We start from the raw sequence: 22365 nt of genomic DNA, 5'->3' as shown, positions 1-22365 counted from the left end.
TCCTGGAGCATATTCCATGTGTACTTCAGAAGAATGTGTATTCTGCTGTGGTTGGATGGAATATTTTATATATGTTTGTTAGGTCGTTTTGGTGTAAAGTGTTGTTCAAGCCCAATATTCCTTATTAATTTTCTGTCTGGATGATCTGTTCATTATTAAAAGTGGGATATTGAAGTCCCCTATTATTATTGTACTATATCTCTCCCTTCAAATCTTTTAATATTTATTTTATATATTAATATTAGGTTCTCTGATGTTGGATGCATATTTATTTATAATTGTTATTCTCTTTTTAATGAACTGAACTCTTTATTATCATATAAATCCTTTGTCTCTTTTTACAGTTTTTCACTTGAAGTTTATTATATCTGATATAAGTGTAGCTATCTCTGCTCTCTTTTGGTTTCCATTTGCATGGAATATCTTTTTCTACTTCTTCACTTTCAGTCTACTTGTGTCTTAAAAGTAATTCTCTTACAGGCAGCATATAGTTGGGTCTTTTTTATTTTAATGCATTCAGTCACTCTGTGTCTTTTTACTAGAGATTTTAATCCATTTACATTCAGGGTAATTATTGATAGATAAGAAATTGCTATTGCCATTTTATTAGTTGTTTGTTGGTTGTTTTGTAGGAATTTTATTTCTTTCTTCCAGTCTGACTGTTTTCCTTCATGGTTTGATAGTTTTCTGTAGTGGTATGCTTTGAATCATCCCTATTTTTGTTCTTTGCTTCTACTAAAGATTTTTGCTTTGTGGTTACCATGATGCCTGCATTGTAGAATATGGTTGGAATATTCTGAAACAAAGGTATTAACTATATTCTTAAAAAATTAAGCAATCTTGGAAATCTTTTAAGTTTATAACTAATCCTGAAGTAAAGTTTGTGTAGGTAAGGAAATAGGAGAGAGAAATTTAATGCTGCACAGGTGATTACTATTAGCCTGATGACATCTTTTATCTCCATGGTGCTGCCAAATGTTTTCACTGAAAACTAGTTCTGCTACTTATCTACATATAGGCAACAATAAAATTTTTTTTAAAGAAATAATAATGATGATACTAATTACCTATTTGAATCTTCAAATGAGTGGCTCTAAAAGTAACCATGGAGAAATTTTTAGGGAATAATGCTGAAACATATGTTTTTCCCAAAAGACTACCCTAAATGTGGTGGGAGATTCAGTTAAGAAGAATTATTTACTTTAAAATTTAAGCACAAGACAGGTGTAGAAATTTCAAAGTAGATACTAGTTAAGTGTTGGGAGGAGGAATTACGACTAGAAACCTAGGACCTGAGGAGAGTGAGTGAGATTTTAATATCTATGTGCTTTATGACAGCCCTGAGTATACAGCCCAATACACTACAATAACATGAGAGGCAAGAACATAAGCTCATAATAATAATAGTGTTTTGTTTCTCTAGTTGCTGAGCACTTTAAAAAAGCTATTAGACATTTACAGAAGGCAACAAACCATGGCTCAGCTCCATTTTGTGCAAACAGCAGAGAACTCAGTATTTACAAAGATAAACCAGGTTTATGGTTTTATCTAAGCACAATTTGCTTTACAAAATGTAGCACTAGGTATCTAAGTGATACATATTGACCAACTTTATTCAATACTATTTGGGAAAAGGCTAAGCCAATTTGTCTAGCTTAAATATTTTTAGTAAAGAGATATTATTAAGGTATTTGTCCAAGAGTGAAATCAAACATTTTAGGTGTCCTGAAAACAAGCAAATAAAAAAAAATTAGGGGGCTTACATTCATGACATAGTCTCATTTGTGACTATCTGTAACTTAACTTTCACCTTATTTGAGTTGACTGAAGAAAAAAAAATCTCATATTTTGAAGGTCTAAACTTCAAACAATTCGAGTGATAAACAATCTCATTGATTTCAGTTATCTTTAGTAGTTACACAGTGGTAAGACTGGCTGGCCAGAGTTGAAATCTTGACTCCTCCACTGATCAGCTCTGTGTGATTAAATGTTTATGCCATGGTTTCTTGCAATAAGAGTAGCATCTATGCCACAAGTTAGTTCCACGAGCCGAGACAGTGTACATGAATTGTGCATAGATTTATGCCTGATGTTTATTAAATGTTAGTTGTTAGCTCATAAGCTCGCAAGCACAGTGGTAACTGTCAGTTGTTACTATTTTTCCAGTTTTATGTTGAAGTTTTAGAACATTGTTGAGATTCATGCTATGCAGTGCAAGTACAGTGTTCCATGCTTGCTACCCTTGGGCAAATGGGCCAATAAAATTGCATGCAATGTTCAAACCAACATTCGAGCCAGCAGAGTTACACTGAATTATTGGAAGACTTGGTAGTCATGCTTAACCAGCACAGAAGTTCATAAATCAAACATCTAAGTCTGTACTGAATCATTTATACTTATGTTACATGATAATTATAAAAGCAAATAGATAGTATAGTTTCTAAAGAATGATTTGTTAAAAATTAAATATCTATGGTTTATGAAGCCATATTTCCATTTAGCTGATGTATAAAACTGCTAGAGAATTTTTAGTTGGGTAGAGTTTCCTTACTGCATAGTGGGAAGAATCAAACTCCAACAGGTAAATGAGAATGTTATAAGATAATATTTATCAAGAAGTTTTAACTTATCTCATAAAATGTCCTAAAAATTACATTTTTCCAAGTGGGCTGGAAGGCCTGGATATGATACCGTGTGTATAATATACACATAAGGCTGGGTCATGTGTGAAACAGACTAAAATGTGAAGACTAAGGTCTGTAATCTGCTGCATGCTTGCTGATTGACTGCTGGACTAATCCTTTTTTCCTCTATCATATATGTGAAACTACAATAAAGTTCCTTAGAACAATGAGAATTTAATTTCATTTTTCAGAAATGTAATTTAACTAAACTAATTTAGGTTATTAATGACCTCATAACTACTAGAGTGGTCCTTTTCTATTTCTTGCTGATTTCATTCACAACAAATAAACAATAAGAGAAGGGTAATTTCTAACTTAGGTCTGAAGGGGAAATGTCTATGCTGTATATACTAAGTATAAGAAAAATAAAAGATCAAGTGCGATTTCTAAAAAGTTAATTCAATTCTGTAGAATTAAGGCCTAGAAGACTACCAGGAATATGCTATAATACAATGATTGTTGATTTACCTACGTCCTCATACCTGGAGGAAGCTTTGGGGAAAAAATATGTATGTATGTGAGGCTGGGTTCAACTTTATCTGCAAAAAGAACTTCCCTAACTGCAGGATCATCAGTCAGTCTCAGGGAACAGAAAACCCTTATTCAAACCTAGAATTCATTTCTTTGTTGATATTGTAACCAAACCAGACCAATCTGGGTCAACTGTTATGTAACAAAGTTGTTTCTCAGTTGCCCTGGACAGCTGGGTTGAACCTGAGCATGCCCAGATGAACCAAGCATGCAACCATAGGTGGAACCTAAGTGCTTGGGCTGGATTGAGAAGACTGAATTAAGAAGCATACATTGCACATCGCACTCATCACGTAGGTATACACCCATCCCCTCCCCCCACCCACATCCCCCCCAGTCAGAACTTCAAGCGTGTCCATTCTCCAGACAGTGTGCATCGCACTCATCAAGTAGGTATACACCCATCCCCTCCCCCCAGCCCCCACCTCTGTCCGATACCCAAGGGGCGGGGATGCATGTATACCTACATGATGAGTGCGATGTCCACTGTCTAGGGAATGGACACGCTTGAAGCTCAGACTCGGGGGGATGGGGGGGCATGGGCAATATATATAACCTGAACTTTTGTACTCCCATAATAAGCTGAAATAAAAAAAAAGAAGAAGCATACATTGTATGGCAAACAGATTAAGCCCATGGCATGGTCTAGTCAGAGCAAGCCTCCAGGTATCAATCACCCCATTGCAAGATCCAATCAGATCACACCTCATTACTGTATGCTTATAAACCAAACCCAGTCCCCAGCTCCAGGAGACAGATTTGAGCATTTTCATTTGTCTCCTTAACAACTGACTTTCAATAAAGCTTATCTTTTCTCAATGGCTGGTGCCGTGATGTTGGCTTCTGTGCCCATCAGACAGTGATCCCATCGATTGTTCAGTAACAATATTATGGGAAGTTGAGTCAACTCAGTCTCAATGCAGAAACACTGACACAAAAAAATGAGATGGAGATGGGAGATAACCATTACCAAAAGGAAATCTCTTTTCTGAAATAAGAGAAATACTGTGCAGTGATTTTCATTGAAATTTATGGAACACATCTCTAAATGTTGGCCATTGTGCAGAAAGCTCAGGCTTATCTCATTCTATTATGTAGCATCTTAATTTTTCATGACCTGTAGGTTATATGTTTATGAATACTAAAACAAAGAATTTAAAAAGCAAAGTCATCTTGTGGATTGTAGCTTTAGTAATCACTGCTCTCCTTGTTTTACTGCATTTTAGTGAGCATCAACATTCTAATTACAGTCCAGCATCTCTTGTTTAGCGGGCAATGCCAATCATACCCCATTACATACCGCTGTGGAGTAAGGCTCCAATAGGGGCTGCTGCAATCAACACCTTAATTTTCCACTCACACTCCATCCACATCAGCGCTCTAGTTGCCAGAAGTAAGAGCAGTTGTACTTGCTGTACTTATTAATTCAGCTATCCCTTGACATTTCTTCCTTTTACTTTTTATGCCTAATGGCACAAACTCTACTAAGTGAAACACGTTTGGCTTGTGATTTTTAAAAATTGATTACTTCAGCTGTTTCTTATGCAGGATCTGCACTTTCATCTGAAATAGTACTCTTACATGTCATACTGAGGTTAAAAATTCCCAAGAGGACACCTGTACACTACTATGATTTGATATGACAGGATGGCCAATGTGGGGGAACAAGTTGAAAGCAGGTCCAGAACTTCACTCCTTTATCTGATAGTTTGGCTTTAAAAGAATTGGAAATTAATTTCTTCTTGTTATCTCCAATTGCCTAAAAAAATCGTAGTTTTTGTACTCATTACTTCTCATTTCAGAGAAGCTTAGTTGTAATGGGTTCCTACGCTGAAATGCTCTGACTCCCCTTTAACTCTGCAAATATCTGTTTTTGAGAGGAAAGTTTACATTGATTACACTGTATCTGCATCTTTCCCTGCATGCACAAGAGTTCCAATGTCTGGTGCCTTGTACATGAAATGCATGAAATGGGGAAAGGACATTTCTATTTTTACATGCTAATATATAGCACAGGACCAACCTCTCCTACCCTGGAGTCTCCAGTATATCCTCCTGCATCCCAATCTTTATCCTCAACAATCTTTTTTTTCCTTAAGACACAATTGTCTTAGTCCTTTTGGGCTAATATATCAAAATGCCATAAACTGGGCAGCTTATATACAAGAGAAATTTATTGTTCCTAGTTCTGGAGGCTGAGATGTCCAAGCTCTAGGTGCCAACAGAGTGTGTGGGGTCTGGTGAGGGCTTGCTTCTTTCTATAATAGATAGTACCTTCTTGCTGTGTCCTCATATGGTGGAAGGGGTGAATAGCTCATTTGGGCCTCTCTTTTTAGGGCACTAAATACCATTTATGAGGGTTCTGCCATCATGACCTAATCACCTCCCAAATGTCCCACCTCCTAAGACCATCATTTTGGAGGGTAGGATTTTAACATAAATTTGGCCTATTTTTCTTAGTAGTACACAAAATATGGATTAAAAATGATTGCTATGATTTTAATATTTGTCTCCTGCCAAATTCATGCTGGAATTTAATTGCCATTGTAACAATATTAAGAGGTGTGACCTTTAAGAGGTGATTAGGCCATGAGGGCTCTGCCCACATGAATGTATTAAAGTTACCATGAGAGTAGGTTCTTTATAAATGGGCAAACTTGACCCCTCTCTCTTTCCCTTTCTCTTTTTGCCCCTCTCCCTCTCCTTCTTCTTCTCCTCTTTGCCCTTCTGTCATGGGATGATGCAGCAAGAAGACCCTCATCAGGTGCCAGCTTCTTCATCTTGGATTCCCAGCCTCTAGAACCATGTGCCAATAAATTTCTGCTCATTATAATTTACCCAGTCTGTGGTATTCTGTTATAGCAGCAGCATAAAAGGGACTAAGACACTAATGAATTCTCAGCTTGTATGAAATTCAGTAAAAATTACTAGCATTTATTGAGGGCTTACTATGCCCCAGTTAGTATTTTAAGTGATTTATCCCCCTCATTTATCAACTCCACTAGAATCCCATGAATAAGCAGGGACCATTCTTAGCCCCGTTTTACAGAAACTGAATCTCAGAGGGGTGAAGGGCCTTGGTAAGTGGCAAAGCCAGGCTTCAAGAACATGTCTGTTTGATGGAGCTCCTGTTCTTCACTATGTTCCACCACACCCTGTTCTCCATCCAAGCCTGACCTCCGGAGAGGATCGGTTATTTGATCTTCAATGTTCTTTCTTCCAAGGGGCTTTGCAAGTTAGAAATAAAAGGTTAATTCTAATTATAGAATACTGATTATTATGCGCAGCAAAATAGTTTATGAAGTACTTAAATATATTCAATAAAACAAAAAAAATTTAAAAAGAAAAGAATCTAAAGATGAGGAGAGCATCCTGGATTATCTAGGTGGGCCCTGAATCCAATGATGTATCCTCATAAAAGAGACACAGAGAAGAAACACATAGATGGAGTAGGAGAAGGCAGTGTCACCATGGATGGAGAGATTGGGTTGATGAATCCGCTAGCCACAAGAAGTGGGATAAGGCTAGCCATAAAATCCCCCTAGAGCCTCTGGAGGGAGTGTGGCACTGCTGACGCCTTCATGTCACATATCTGGCCTCTTTAGAACTGCAAATTTCTATTGTTTTAAACCACCAAATTTGTGGTAAATTTTTTTTATTTCAGCATATTACAAGGACACGAATGTTTAGGTTACATATATTGTCTTTGCCCCACCCGAGTCAGAGCTTGAAATGTGTCCATCCCCCAGATGATGCACACCGCACCCATTAGGTGTGAATATACCTATCCCTCCCTCCCCCCTCCCACCTGCCCAACACCTGATGAACGTTACTACTATGTGTGCACGTAAGTGTCCATCAGTTAATACCAATTTGATGGTAAGTAACTGTGGTGCTTGTTTTTCCATCCTTGTAATACTTCATTTAGCAGAATGGGCTCCAGCTCTATCCAGGATAATACAAGGGGTGCTAGATCACCATTGGCTGAGTAGAACTCCATGGTATACATATACCACATTTTATTAATCCACTCATGTATTGATGGGCACTTGGGTTGTTTCCACATCTTTGCAATTATGAATTTTGCTGCTATAAACATTCTAGTGCAGATGTCTTTTTCATAGAATGTCTTTTTTTCCTTTAGGTAGATGGGATTACTGGCTCAAATGGTAGTTCTACTTGTAGTTCTTTGAGGTGTCTCCATATTACTTTCCACAGAGGTTGTACTAGTTTGCAGTCCCACCAACAGTGTTTGAGTGTTCCTATCTCTCAACATCCATGCCAACAGTTATTGTTTTGGGACTTTTTGATAAAGGCCATTCTCACTGGAGTTAAGTGCTATCTCATTGTGGTTTTGATTTGCATTTCCCTGATGACTAGAGATGTTGAGCATTTTTTCATATGTTTTTGGCCATTAGTCTTCTTTTGAAAATTTCTGTTCATGTCCTTTTGCCTGCTTTTTGATAGGGTTGTTTGATTTTTTTCTTGCTGATTTTCCTGAGTTCTATATAGATTCTAGTTATCAGCCCTTTATCAGATGTGTAGCATGTGAATTGTCTGTGCAGAAGCTTTTTAATTTGATCAGGTCCCATTTATTTATTTTTGTTGTTGCTATAATTGCCTTTGGGGTATTCTTCATAAATTATTTTCCTACGCCAATGTTTATAAGAGTTTTTCCAACATTTTCTTCTAGAATTCTTGTAGTTTTATGCCTTAGACTTAAGTCAGTTATCCACCGTGAGTTGATTTTTGTGAGAGGTGAAAAGTGTGGATCCTGCTTCAGTCTTCTACATGTGGCTGTCCAATTTTCCCACCACGATTTATTGAATAAGGATTCTTTCCCCCAGTGTATGTTTTTGTTTGTTTTGTCAAAGATTAGATGGCTATATGTGGGTGATTTTATATCTGGGTTCTCAGTTGTGGTCCATTGGTCTATGACTCCTCTTGTGCCAGTACCATGCTGCTTTAGTTACTGTAGCCTTGCAGTATAGCTTGAAGTCTGATAAATTGATGCCTCCCAATTTGTCTTTTTGCTTAAGATTGCTTTTGATATACAGGGTCTTCTCTGTTCCATACGAAGCACAGAATTATTTTTTCTAGATCTGTGAAAAATGATGTTGGTATTTTAGTAGGGATTGCATTGAATCTGTAGATCACTTTGGGTAGTATAGACATTTTGACAATGTTGATTCTGCTGACCCATGAGCATGGTATGGTTTTCCACCTGTTTAGGTCCTCTGCTATTTCCTTCCTCAGTGTTTGATAGTTCTCCCTGTAGAGGTATTTAACCTCCTTAGTTAAATATATTCCTAGATATTTTATTTTCTTTGTTGCTATTGTGAAGGGTATTGAGTCTTTGATTTGGTTCTCACTTTGACTGTTGTTGGCATATAGGAATGCTACTGATTTCTGCACATTAATTTTGTAACCTGAGACTTTGCTGAATTTGTTTATCAATTCCAGTAGTCTCATGGAAGAATCTTTGGGGTTTTCTAGATATAAGATCATATCATCAGCAAAGAGTGATGGTTGGCTTCTTCTGCCCCCATTTGGATGCCCTTGATTTACTTCTCTTGTCTGATTGCTTTGGCTAGGACTTCCAGCACTAAATTGAATAGAAGTGGTGATAGTGGGCAATCTTGTCTGGTTCCAGTCCTAAGTGGGAATGTTTTCAATTTTTCCCCATTCAGTATGATGTTGGCTATGGGTTTGTCATATATGGCTTGTATTATTTTTAGGTATGGTCCATTTATGCCTATTTTGTTAAGCGTTCTTATCATAAAAGGGTGCTGAATTTTTTCAAATGCTTTTTCTGCCTCTATTGAGAAGATCATATGGTCTTTGTTTTTACTTCTATTTTCTTGATCTTTTGGCTAAGATCAAATGTAGTATCTGTTCTTATCAGTTTAATGTTACTTTTATTGAGCGTAAATAAAGTACTTACTCCATTTTCACTAATGTCACTCTGCAATCAATTTTGATGTTAGGAAATACTTTGAGATCCAATTGAGCAAAATATTATCCTCCTCCTAAGAGTTCCATTTTTGTTATCCTAGACCAGTATTGAAAAAAATTGTACTCAGTTATTATCATTGTTATATTTTGAATTTCTTGAAAAATTTGTGGAAATTTGTCTGTCTTGTTATATAATACACATAAAATATCCTCAATTTTTCTCACTTATTAGTTTTGATGAGCACGTAGGTTGATTCCCTATCTTTGTAATTGTGAATTGTGCTGTAATAAACATTCTGATGCAGGTGTCTTTTTTTGTAAAATGACTTCTTTTCCTTTGGGTAGATACCCAGTAGTGTGATTGCTGGATCGAATGGTAGGTCTACTTTTAGTTCCTTCAGGAATCTCCCTACTGTTTTCCATAGAGTTTGTACTGGCTTACATTCCCACCCACAGTATGTAAGCATTTCCTTTTCACCACATCTGCTACAACATCTATTGTTTTTTTGACTTTTTAATAATGGCCATTCTGACAGGGGTAAGGTTGTATCTCATTGTGGTTTTAATTTGCATTTCCCTGATGATTAGTGATATTGAGTATATTTTCGTCTGTTTGTTGGCCATTTTTGTCTATCTTCTTTAGAAAAAAAATCTGTTTATGTATTTTGCCCACTTTTTGATGGGGTTATTTGTTTTTTCTTACTGATTTGTTTGAGTTCTTTTTAGATTTGAGATATGAGTCCTTTTTCAGATGTATAGTTTATGAATGTTTTCTCCCATTGTAGGTTGTCTATTTAGTCTGTTGATTATTCATTCAATGTGCAGAAACTTTTTAGTTTAATTAAGTCTCATTTATTTGTTTTTGTTGCTGTTGTTTTGCTTTTGGGGTCTTAGTCATAAATTGCTTGCCTGGGACAATGTCCAGAAGAGTTTTTCCTACATTCTTTTCTAGAATTTTTATGATTTCAGGTCTTTAATTCATCTTGAGTTAATTTTTGTATCTAGTGAGAGATAGCGATCCAATTGCATTCCTCTGCATGTGGCTATTCAATTTTGGGAACAATTTTTAAACTGAAGGGGTGTGCTCTTAGTGTCTTTTTTTCTTTTCTTGTACTGTTTTCTTGAAATACATGGGATGGCGGGAGCTGCAACAGTTACCTTGTACCCTAAGGTAACCCTGAAAATGGAAGAAATATGCTGAGGTTGGCAGAATGTAACTGTGCAACCCTACAGCAACTACTCACTGCCTATTTCTGCACTTCACTTATGGACTTCATTTATAGGAACAAAAATTAAATTATATCTTGTTTAAGCAACTGTTATTTTGGGGTTTTATGTTAGATGTAGCTGACTTAGTCTTGATTCATACAGACAGAGATAATATTGATAAATATAACTTAGGTATTACAAAGACACTTTCTGAGACTGACCAAATGAATCAACTTCTATCTCTTTGGCCTTCTGTTTTCTCTCTCCCTTGCCAGATTTTCTTCCACTTGACTGCTAACTATTGGAGTTTCTCAGGTTTTAGTCTTAGGCCCTCTTCTCTTCTCTGAATGCTTTCTCCATAAGTAATATCATCCATTCCAAAGACTTTATATAAATTCTCTATGTTGGTGATTCTCAAATTTATATCTTTAGCATAGAATCCTTGTACATACAGGCATATCTTAAAGATATTATGGGTTCAGTTCCACAGTACTGCAATAAAGTGAATGTTGCACTAAAGCAAGTCACATAAATTTTTTGGTTTCTCAGTACATGTAAGTTATGTTTTCATTATATTATACACTATTAAGTGTACAATAGCATTATGTATATAACACAATGTATATACCTTAATTAAAATACTTTATTGCTAAAACTGCTAACGATCTGCTGAGCCTTTAGCAATCATTATCTTTTTGCTGGTGTAAGGTCTTGCATCAATATTGATGGCTGCTGACTGAACAATATTGGTGATTGCTGAACAGTGGGATGGCTATGGCAATTCTTAGAATTAGACAACAATGAAGTTTGCCACATCAATTGACTCTTGCTTTCAGGAAAGATTTCTCTGTTGCATGCAATGCTGTTTGATAACATATTACCCACAGTAGAACTTCTTTAAAAATTGGAGTTAATACTCTCAAACCCTGACACTGTTTTATCAACTAAGTTTATATAATATTCTAAATCCTTTGTCATTTCAACAATGTTTGCAGCACCTCTACCAGGAGTACATTCCATCTCAAGAAACCACTTTCTTTGCTCATCCCTGAGACACAACTTCTCATCTGTTGAGTTTGATCATGAGATTGCAGCAATTCAGTCACATGTCAGGCTCCACTTCTAATTCTAGCTCTCTTCCGATTTCCACCACATCTGCAGTTACTTTCTCCACTGAAGTCCTGAACCCCTCAAAGTCATCCATCCAAATTCTTCCAAACACCTGTTAATGTTGATATTTTGACCTCCTCCCATGAATCACAAATATTCTTAATGCCATCTGGCATGGTGACTCTTTTCCAGAAAGTTTTCAATGTACTTTGCCTAGATCCATTAGAGGAATCACTATCTATGGCAGCTATAACCTTACAAAATCTATTTATTAAATTATAAGACTTGAAAGCGGAAATTATTTATTGATCAGAATGGGCGTTGTATTAGCAGGGATGATGAAAACAACATTTATCTTCTTGTACATCTCCATCAGAGCTCTTGGGTGACCAGGTGCATTGCCAATGAGCAGTAATATTTTGAAAAGAATATTTTTTCTGAGCAGTAGGTCTCAACCATAGGCTTAAAATACTCATAAACCATGCTAAATAGATGTGCTGTCATCCAGGCTTTGTTGTTCCATTTCTCGAGCACAGACACAGTAGATTTAGCATAATTCTTAAGGGCTCTAGGATTTTTGGAATGGTAAATGAGCACTGGCTTCAACTTAAAGTCACCAGCTTCATTAGTCCCTAACAACAGAATCAGCCCATCCTTTGAAACTTTGAAGCCAGGCATTGACTTTTCCTCTCTAGCTATGACAGTTCTAGATGGCATCCTTTTCCAATATAAGTCTGTTTCGTCTACATTGAAAATCTGTTGTTTATTGTAGCCACCTTCATCAATGATCTTAGATAGATCATCTGGATAACTTGCTATAGCTTCTACATTAACATATTCTGCTTCACCTTATACTTTTATGTTATAGAGTTGGATTCTTTCCTTAAACCTCATGAACTAACCTCTGCTAGCTTCCAACTTTTCTTCTGCATCTTCCTCATCTCTGTCAGCCTTCATAGAATTTAAGAGAGTTAGGGTCTTGCTCTGGATTGGGCTTTGGTTTAATGGAATGTTGTGGCTGGTTTGGCCTTCTAACCAGATCCCTAAAACTTTGTCCATATCAGCAATAAGGCTGTTTTGTTTTCTTACTATTCATGTGTTCACTGGAGTAGCTCTTTTAATTTCCATTAAGAACTTTTCCTTTGCATTTATAACTTGGCTGTTTGGTGCAAGAGGTCTAGCTTTCAGCCTGTCTCAGCTTTCCATATGTCATCCTCACTAAGCTTAATTATTTCTAGCTTTTGATTTAAAATGAGAGTCATGCAACTCTTTCTTTTTCTTGAACACTTAGAGGCCATTATAAAGTTATTAACTGGCCTAATTTCCTCACTCAGGGAATAGGGAGGCCTGAAGAGAGGGAGAGAGATGGGGTAGCTGATCAGTGAAGCGTTATTTACACGCAATATTTATGGATTACATTCATTGTCTTATATAGGCACAGTTTGTGGCACCCCAAAACAATGACAATAGTAACATCACAGAACACCATAACACATACAATAATAATATAAATGTTTGAAATATTGAGAGAATCACCAAAACGTGATGCAGAGACATGAAGTGAGCACATGCTGTTCAAAAAAAATGGTGCTGATAGTTTTTGTCAATTCAGGGTTACCACAAACTTTCAATTTGTATCAACAATAAAAAATCAATATCTGCAAAGCAGAATACAAAGAGGCACAATAAAATGAGGTATGCCTGTATATAACTGCCTCCTTGATATCTCCTCTTGGATGTTTCATAAACACTTCAAAGTTAATATACCATAAACTAAATTTTGAATCCTTATTCCCACCTCCCCAGCCTACTGATTCCTTTTCTTCCTTCAATCTTCTTCTAAGTAAATGGCACCATCATTCAACCCAGAAACCTGGGAATCATCTGTGATTGTTTCCTCTTCCTCAACCTTCACCCACCTCATTCAATTTGTTGGTATGACTTGCAATGTTTATCTCTAAAATGTATCTTGAATCTGCCTACATTTCTCCATCCACTGCCATTATCTTAGCCAAACCACCATCATTTCTTGTATAAATGACAACAATGGCATCCAATTGTATTTTTTCTCCCTGTCTTATTTTCTTCCAATCTATTTGCACACACCAGTGAGAGTAAATGGACTTTTAAAAATGTAAATAGGTTTAGATCAGTCCTCAGCTGAAAACACTTGATTGTTTTCCCATTATATTTACAAATAAAATCAGAAATTTTGTGCCATGGACTACAAGATCTTCCATGTTCTACTCTCTGACACCTTTCAAAACCCAGTGTTCTGCCCTTTGCCTATTGTACTCCATCCATTACGGTCTTCTTGCAGATTTTTAAGCCTTAGCACTTCTGCTCAGGTCATTAGTTTGGGGTACTTTTTTTCTGTAAATTTCCACTTGATTATCTCTTTTTTTTTTTTTTTTTTTTTGAGACAGAGTCTCACTCTGTTGCCCGGGCTAGAGTGCCATGGCATCAGCCTAGCTCACAGCAACCTCAAACTCCTGGGCTCAAGGGATCCTCGTGCCTCAGCCTCCTGAGTAGCTGGGACTGCCGGCATGTGCCACTATGCCTGGCTAATTTTTCTATATATATTTTTAGCTGTGCATACAATTTCTTTCTATTTTTAGTAGAGACATGGTCTCCCTCTTGCTCAGGCTGGTCCTGAACTCCTGAGTTCAAACAATTTGCCCACCTTGGCCTCCCAGAGTGCTAGGATTACAGGCGTGAGCCACCGTGCCTAGCCTTGATTACCTCTTTTCATCCTTCAAGTTTTAGCTTAAATCCTTAGAAAGTCCTTCTATGTAATAACTATTTTGCATCCAGGCATTCTTACTTCCTATTAGAATGCCTTGTTTATTTATTTTTATCTTTTGCAGCACTTCTCTTACCTTATAATATCATTTTACTTGTTTTCTTATTTACCTGTTTATTGACCATCTCTTGCTTAGACTATAAACTTCATGAGTGAGGATATTATGACTTTTATTGTAATATAACTAACACTTAAACTATGACTGTTTACCACCATATAACTAGTACCCGGCAGTATTTGTTAAATGAATGAGTGAATGACTATATTTGAATGTCCTAAGGAATCTGGATAAATCTATGAAATCTAGGGGCAGATGGCCATATGTATCATAGTATAGTATTAGACAACATTTACACTGGGTTGTGTAAAATACATTTTATGACCTGGGGCTTTTGTTTATACTAAATCGATAGAAATGTAACTGGTGGTTGAGTAGTCTTAGAGACTGTGGCATTTTGACATAGCTCTGCTAAGTCATTACTAGAGAATTGGGTTACACACTGGCCTATTTACAGTGTGGTTGCAGTTTGGCAAGACCAAGTCCATGGCCAGCCATCTGGGTCTCAGGTCCTTCTTTAGCTCTGGAATGGTGAGACAAAAGCACTCCTGTCTTTCTAAAGCTGATGAAGAACAGACTTCTTCCCTAGACAGGGGCCGAATGGTAATGTGCCTCCAAGGACTGCACTGAATAAACCTTTAGAGCAAGGTGCAGTCAAAGCTGGTTAAAATCACACCATTTCATAACAGTGCTTACAGGCAGAGACATACACCAGGAAGCTGTGAAGAAAGAGCCGGCTGCACAAGGAACAGCAGTTTGATCTGGTTCTCTCACCCCTTTCAGCTGTTTGTTTAGCACTGCATGGAAACAGATTTCCTGGTTTGTCTGTTAAACCTCCAGCTTCCCCTTTGTGTCTAACTTATTGATAAGATGCCTGCAGATGTCTCACAGTTTTCCATTCTGAGATTGAAAGTTGAGATCACATTTCTGTTTCTCTGTTGTTTCCTTCAAGTAAAAGATTTAGTGACATTTTAGGAAAAGTTGAGAAAGAGAAAATCATACCTCCTAGAAATTTTCAGTATGTTACCATCATACAAAAAGTTTCCATTCTCGCTTTGATGGATGAGACTGTGTTTCCAGGAAGCTGTCAGTATTCAGTTTTTCATGAGTGGTGAGGAAAAGATTGTTGCTCCTGGAATTTAAAGCAGGGTTGAAAGTAAGAGTTTGTCACTTAACAATTTGAAGACTTCAGGCAAGTCACTCAACATCACTGAGCCTCAATTTCCTTATGTAAAATAACAGCCGCTCTACCTACCTCATAGGGTTGTTTTAAAAATCAAATAAAACAATGGATGTGAAGGTACTTTGCACCCCCTTGAGCTCTTTGCAAATGTCAAGTGCTATTGTCCTTGCCAAGGCTTTTCTCTCCCTTTCCGTAAAGAAAATGTTAACATTTTCCAAACATTAGTTTATCATTTTTCTAGGGCCACACTTGTTTGCAGACAGAACAGGTGTCAGGCTCTATGACGAGATTTGGAGGAAAGTAGAGAAGAAACCCTAGAGTCTTTTAAGTGACCTAGTCTGCCAGCCCTCAAAAAGAGAGTCTGGCTCGTATAAAACCTGCTGCCTTGTCATGCCTCTTCTAGCAAGGCCCTGTTGGAAGAACAGACTTCTGATAGAAAGCAATGGTGGGGTTCAGAACATCTTACTCCAAAATGCCATATTGGCATTTGAGAAAACAGCAGAAGCAGGAGGGCCACTCTCTGACCTTCTCCCATTCTTTTCTCCTGAAGCAGGTCAGAAGACCCTTATTCAAGAAGTACCCTCCCTGTACTCAGAGGAATCTAACATCCTTACCTATGAAGGCACAAGGACCCAGGGAAAAATCTGAACAAATAGGCCTTGCTAAGTTCCCCTCAGTTTATTAACATTAGCTCATACCCTTTTGTCCAATCATACTTCTCTAACCTGTCCACTCTTCATCAAACCTAAGCGTAAAAATACAGAAGTTTATTTGGTTCCTTGAGTCTTTATTTCTGAAGGCTTCTATGCCATGTATAAGTTATATTAAATAAATTTGTTTGGTTTTCTCTTGTTAATTTGTCTTTATTATAGGGGCCTTAGCCACGAACCTAGTGACGATGAGAAAAGAAATCTTTTCTCCCCTATAGCATATATTCATAAGAATATTGTTAGTATGTATTTACTAAAGGAGACTATAGATACGTTGATTTAGTAGTTTTAATCCATTACTTTGTTGTAAAAGAAAATAGAAGCACCTTTAACAAACATCAACCTGATTAAAAATCAGTTTAATTATATTGCATAACATTTTTTTATCCAAGCAACGATATTTTTATTGAAAGCAATCTTTCTTCCCTATCTAAATTTCATCTGGACTGTGAGCTAAAATAAAATCTTAAGGGTTCCTTCCCCCACTGGCTGACTGAATGGACCCCCTCTTGGCCAAGGGGATATTCTAAAACTAAATTGCCTGCCATGAGGAGGGAGGTCAGACATGTCTCATCATGCCCCACTCCCTTCTTAGAGATATCCTTGTAACAGGCCAAAGTGTATGCAAGACAAACCTGCAGGTCCTCAATTTACACAACAAATACATGTCTGGTGGCTTGTCTCTGATTAAGAAGAGCTCCTTACCTTGGTCTCTGAGAATTCCTATTAAAAAAAAACAAAAAACAAAAAAACCCACAAGAGCTCCTTATCTTAAAACATTCCAAGCCCTTAGACAAAGCTTCATGTCTTTAACCAATTACAAGTCAAAGAATCTTTAAACCCACCTATAACCTATAATCCCCTGGTGTGCCCCCCACCGCATGGCCCAACTTTTCGGGCCAGACCAATGTATGCCTCCCACATATTATGACTTTACCTGTAACCCCTGTCTCCCTGAAATGTATAAAACCAAACTGTAACCCAACCACAGTGAGTCCACTTGTTCAAGGCTTCTTGGGCGTGACTCTGGGTCATGGTCCTCAAATTTGGCTCAGAATAAATCTCTTTAAAATTATTTTACAGAGTTAGGCTTCTTTTCTGTTAACAGGAGATTTTTAGTGGCTTAATTATAGATCTTGTCCATTTATCATAATTGTCATAGAAGCAGATTTTGTCAAAATAATTTCAGATAGTTCAGGAAGAACAGGAATATTTATGGTTATGAGTAATATAAACAGAAAATGAAGGACTTTTTTCTTTGTATCTGAATCTGCTAATTTCTTCAAAACTATTGATATTACTCTACTTATATTTACCCAAAAACATAGAAATATAATAGGTTCAAATTTTGGCAGCAGGGATGTAGATAAGATAATCACTTTAGCTTAGTGACTTCCTAGGACAGTGAAATGAGCTCTTGGGTACCCAGTGAAAGTTGGTTCTGAGCAGCAAGTTTAGCTTTAGCAGCAAGCGTGGCTTGTTTCCACCCATCCCTGCCCCTGCCAGATTTAAGACTTTACCTACTCTGAAAATGCACACAGAGCAGACTGGGATGGTCAAGTTCCTGAAAAACTCTTTGGTAGGAAAATTCATAGTTATAGAATATAAGACATTATCAGATAAACACAGAGATTAAACTTTTAGGAACCTATGAAAGTTCTTATAATCTTAAAGTCAGGAAAATAAAACAATGAACACAGGACATGAAATAAAGAGAACAGTCAGTAATATTTTAGCCATTTGATATAATATCCCTTTACAATTAATTTCCATCTATTACAGCTTGCTTCTTAGAAAATTTTCAGGATCTCTGCTAGAGTTTCATTGAGATGAAAAAATGTTCAGTTTGCCTTATGGGAGATAACATGTATATGAAGGAACTACTTCTTATGTATCTGATGCCCTGTCTGAATGCCTTTATGGTCCAGATTTGTTGACTCTGTCCCCAGATTCCATTGTGGTCCTATAAATACATCATAACTTAGATATTTGACATTGATCTAGCTTTGGGTACATATTTACATATTTGGCATAACTAAATAGATATTTCCAAAATTATATCCTCAGCCCAAGATTCTACAGCTATGGCTCTGATTGCTGCGATTTGCATGAAAGCATGCCACCAGCTGTTATGTATAATGCAACTTCCTCTCTCCTTACAGAAGGAGAAGTGCAATTCAAGGTTACTTTTCCTGAGCTTTCTTTATTTTTGGAGAGGGACAAATGCAAAAATTTATATTTTGCTCTGCTGTACACTCTATCTTTTCTATTCCCAGCCACTAGATCCTTTTTATTTTATTATCTCTAATAGGAATGGCATACAATTTTTGCACTCAGGAACTCAAATTCTCATGGCTGCTAAAAATGTATGCAGGAGACCAAAACTTCTGGTGAGAGAAAATTGCTGTTGGAAAAGGATTCTAGTACTCAGGTAAAGTTAATATATATTTAGTATTTTTGATTGTTTTCAAGTTTCAATGAGGTGAGTTTATGAGATTGTTCCCTGAGAGAAATTTTGGATGAGGATGGGGTAGGGGTGGGCATGGGGGTTGGGGGATAAAGAGGAACAAGAAGATCTGTGTCCTTGATCAGGTGGACAGGGGTTTATACAAAGGAGTTGAGGATAATATTGAAGATGGGCACTAGGAACATTGAAGATAAACTTTGTCCATTTCACTATTTTGCCTAAAGTAGAAATAAAGTCTCCATTCTCAAAGAACTTGAAATCTAGTTTTTGTAGCAATCCCTGGAATATATTATCAAAACAATTTGTAGTCTTTTGAGAATTTCTTAATGAAAAAAGGTCACAATAAATTTTTGGAGTAGACTGGCTTAAATATAATCCTGTGCAGAGAATACTGTGAAAAAAAGTTATCTGCTATGATTCTGAGATAGTGACTAAGTAAATAATGTTAGGAGAAAACAAGTCATTTTCAGCCATTGGGTCTTTTAGAAAAATAATATCTGAGCACTTGATTAACTTCATCTCTATATTACCTGTTTTACATGTTAGCCTGGCACGTAGGAAGTAGACTATATTTTTCTGTAGTATAAATTAAGGCCTATGTTTGCTATTTCCCTTCTTTTCATTAGGTTTAATAGCTCTGTCCTTTATCCATGACTGACCCTGCTTATTTAGATCTCCCTATTTCCTGGCCTAATAATCTTATTCCCAAATTTTCTCATTATCACCTTGAGCAAAATGCCTTTTACTGCTTCAAGAGATCAGATAGACCCAAAGAATAGGTCTATGGAAAAGACTAACCAAGAACTATGTAGAGTTGATAATCTTGCTGTTTGCCTACTGAGGAATTAAGAGAAGTTGAACAGTAAATCTATCTAATAGAAGTTGTATTTTTTCTCTTTCTCTCAAAAATTCTATGTAGGAACCATGGCAGGCATTTATACCCTAGGAACATTAAGAAGGGGAAAAATAGTGACTAGTAAATATCTATGATTATATGAAGAAAGCTATTTTATAGTCTTCTTGAGTTGTGGTATATGGTCTTAGATTTTGGTGGGGTTGATTTAAATAAAATCACTTCCCGAGAGATGCAACTTGGATATAGGGACTCATTAGGGCAAGGAGTACTAAATAGTATTAACAGAGAAGTTAATAATAACATCAAAGAGATCTTGCAAGATCTTAATGTTTTCTCATTCCTGAAAGTCAGGTAAAAATGTTCAGTATGGCTTTAGTGGGAAGAGTATTTTATTTTAAGCCAAATCAAATTGCATATTCATCATGATTCTCTGGTTCTTTGTGTGGACTCTCTGAAGCATGGAAGTCTGATCTTCTCCTGAAGTTTTTCTAGAAGTTCTCTTCCTCTGAGTTATTTGGTGAATGATAATTTTTAATCTGTAGCCCCTCCCCTCCTGGAACTGATCATATCTTTAAACTTTCCTCTTCCCACTGGAGTTCTCAGTTGGACTTGATAGGTTTTTCTCATCCTTACTTCGTTAAGCGGTGTGTTCAGATATCCTGGAAAGTTTGTTGGCCTGAATTCTCCTTTAAGTCCCATTATTTGGGAATGTTTATTTCCTCTTTTTATGCCTCCCTTCATAGTTTTCCTAGATATAATAAAACATTTTAAATTCATACAATTCTTTTGCAGAATTCTGACAAGGCATCCTTTTTTGGAAAAATTATCTGTCTACTTAAAAGGACATTTCCTTGAAGGATTGGCTTAGTTGTCTCTTCAGCTCCTGGAAACACCAAGTTTTTGTAGTTCTTTCACAGGACCACCCTGAAGAGCTTTTTTAACGAGAATCCAGTCACTTCTGTGCCTCCCAAATTGTCTGTGAATGTCATTGCTGTCATCTAGAATTTTAATAGATAAGCCATAGGGAAATCTATTAGACACCTGGATACTTAAGAATCCTTTGAAAATTGATCATTCATTTGTGGGATCTATGGACATGGTCTATTAACTATCCAACTTCCTTCCTCTTTCCTCCAACCCTTCAATGACCATGCTTAAAAATGGAATTTGCCGCAAAGAGATTTAAAAAATGAACTATACTTCCTTCACAATGGTATAATTTGTTCTTTTGTTCATGTAAAGTATATATTTATAATTTATTTTATGATTGATTTAAAACTAAGGTATATAGTAGAATAAACTAATTCATAAGGAAAAATTAAAATCAGAGGCCTCAAAATAGTAGATAAATTCATGTTGTTAAAGTGAGGTTCTGTTACTCACATATTATTCTGGGTCTTTGTTTTCCAAGGAAAGACTATGTGTTGGCTATGTTTTGGGCCAAAATATTTGTACAGCAAATTTTCAGGTATTGAGTTTTAACTCTGGCTTCAAAAGTTTTGACTGGTTCTCAGTATTACCTCCTAGGTGTGGACTGTAAAAATCAAGAGATGAAATAATCAGTTTTTGATGTGTCAAAATCTGTGTAAAAGGTCTATTTGCCTGTGTTCTATTATAGCAAAATCAAACATTGACTTCTTTTGGCTTGTTCTACTATTTTTTTTTTATTCTTAAGCATCCTTCATCTAACAACATAATTAGATAACTTAAATTTTGTCTTTTTTTGATGGGAGACATCAGTTTGGCCCAATTTAAGTCAGACAAAATGGCTTAAATGGTTCTTGTCTTTAAATTATGAGAAATTCAGAGGCATTACCATCTTCTACACGTATAAAGTTATTTATATTGATTTATGTTACTTCCTTTAAGAATTGTAATAGCTTGGGTTGATTTATTTTGCAGGCTTTCCATTTCCCATATATAGAAGATCTTTTTCTGTTACAGTTAATTTGGGAAACTCTTCAGGTAACACTGTTATATTATTCTCAAATATTGTCAGGGTAAAAATGGAGCTTTGCTATTTAATATGTTTATATAAGTAATGACTAACTCATTTTAAAATAAAAATGCTCTCTGTATATCAATAAAAATGAATAAATTAATTTGTAATGATGCATTCACATCCTATCCTAAATGTAGTTTAAAAAGAAAAATAATTCCTAGAAGTGATTTTTTTGAAGACCATTTTTTAAAAAAGAGGTTAACAAATAAAATAATGCAGGCTACAGGCTCATAATGTGTCAGTTCTTTAGTGATCCCTCAACTTTTAAAATTTGTTGGACATAAAAGCGGTGCTAATCTGATTAGTAACTGTGATTGAGTAAATCTACTGTAAAAATGGACTGTGTTCTGGTTTTTAACATGATACCATGAAGTCATTTGAGAACTGCCTCTGTGGAACATAAAAGTCTCTTTGATGAAATATTTATTCCATGATTAAAACCTATATTTATATATATAGTGGTATATATATATAAGTACACATATACACATACACATACACATATATGTGTATATATGATTTGTGTTATTTTCATAAATAGTTATAAATTTTAGTTCCTAGAAAACTGATAGGCAGGAAAGAAAAACAGTATGACACAAACAAATGCCAATTCTGGATGTGAATATGGTTACCAAAAGTTAAGACCCAAAACTATTTAGTGCTCTTTTTAGCTTCCACTCTGCCCTCTTCTTGCCTCCAGACACACATATAGAGAGAACTAATATCTGAAAGACTGTTGTATGTAGGCATTTTACATATGATACCTCATTTAACTGGAAGAATAAGGGGAAGCTTGG

The 22365-nt window shown here is 36.2% G+C and overlaps 1 pseudogene; it reads left to right on the top strand.

Annotated features, from left to right (window-relative positions):
- Nucleotides 1–9068: 9068 nt before the first annotated feature.
- LOC123645266 lies at nt 9069–9246 on the top strand (annotated as a pseudogene).
- Nucleotides 9247–22365: the final 13119 nt, after the last annotated feature.

The sequence above is a fragment of the Lemur catta genome, chromosome 9, assembly GCF_020740605.2.
Source record: "Lemur catta isolate mLemCat1 chromosome 9, mLemCat1.pri, whole genome shotgun sequence".
NCBI lineage: Eukaryota > Metazoa > Chordata > Mammalia > Primates > Lemuridae > Lemur > Lemur catta.
The sequence above is the reverse complement of the archived record's forward strand: the minus strand, read 5'-3'. Positions and strand labels throughout refer to the sequence as shown.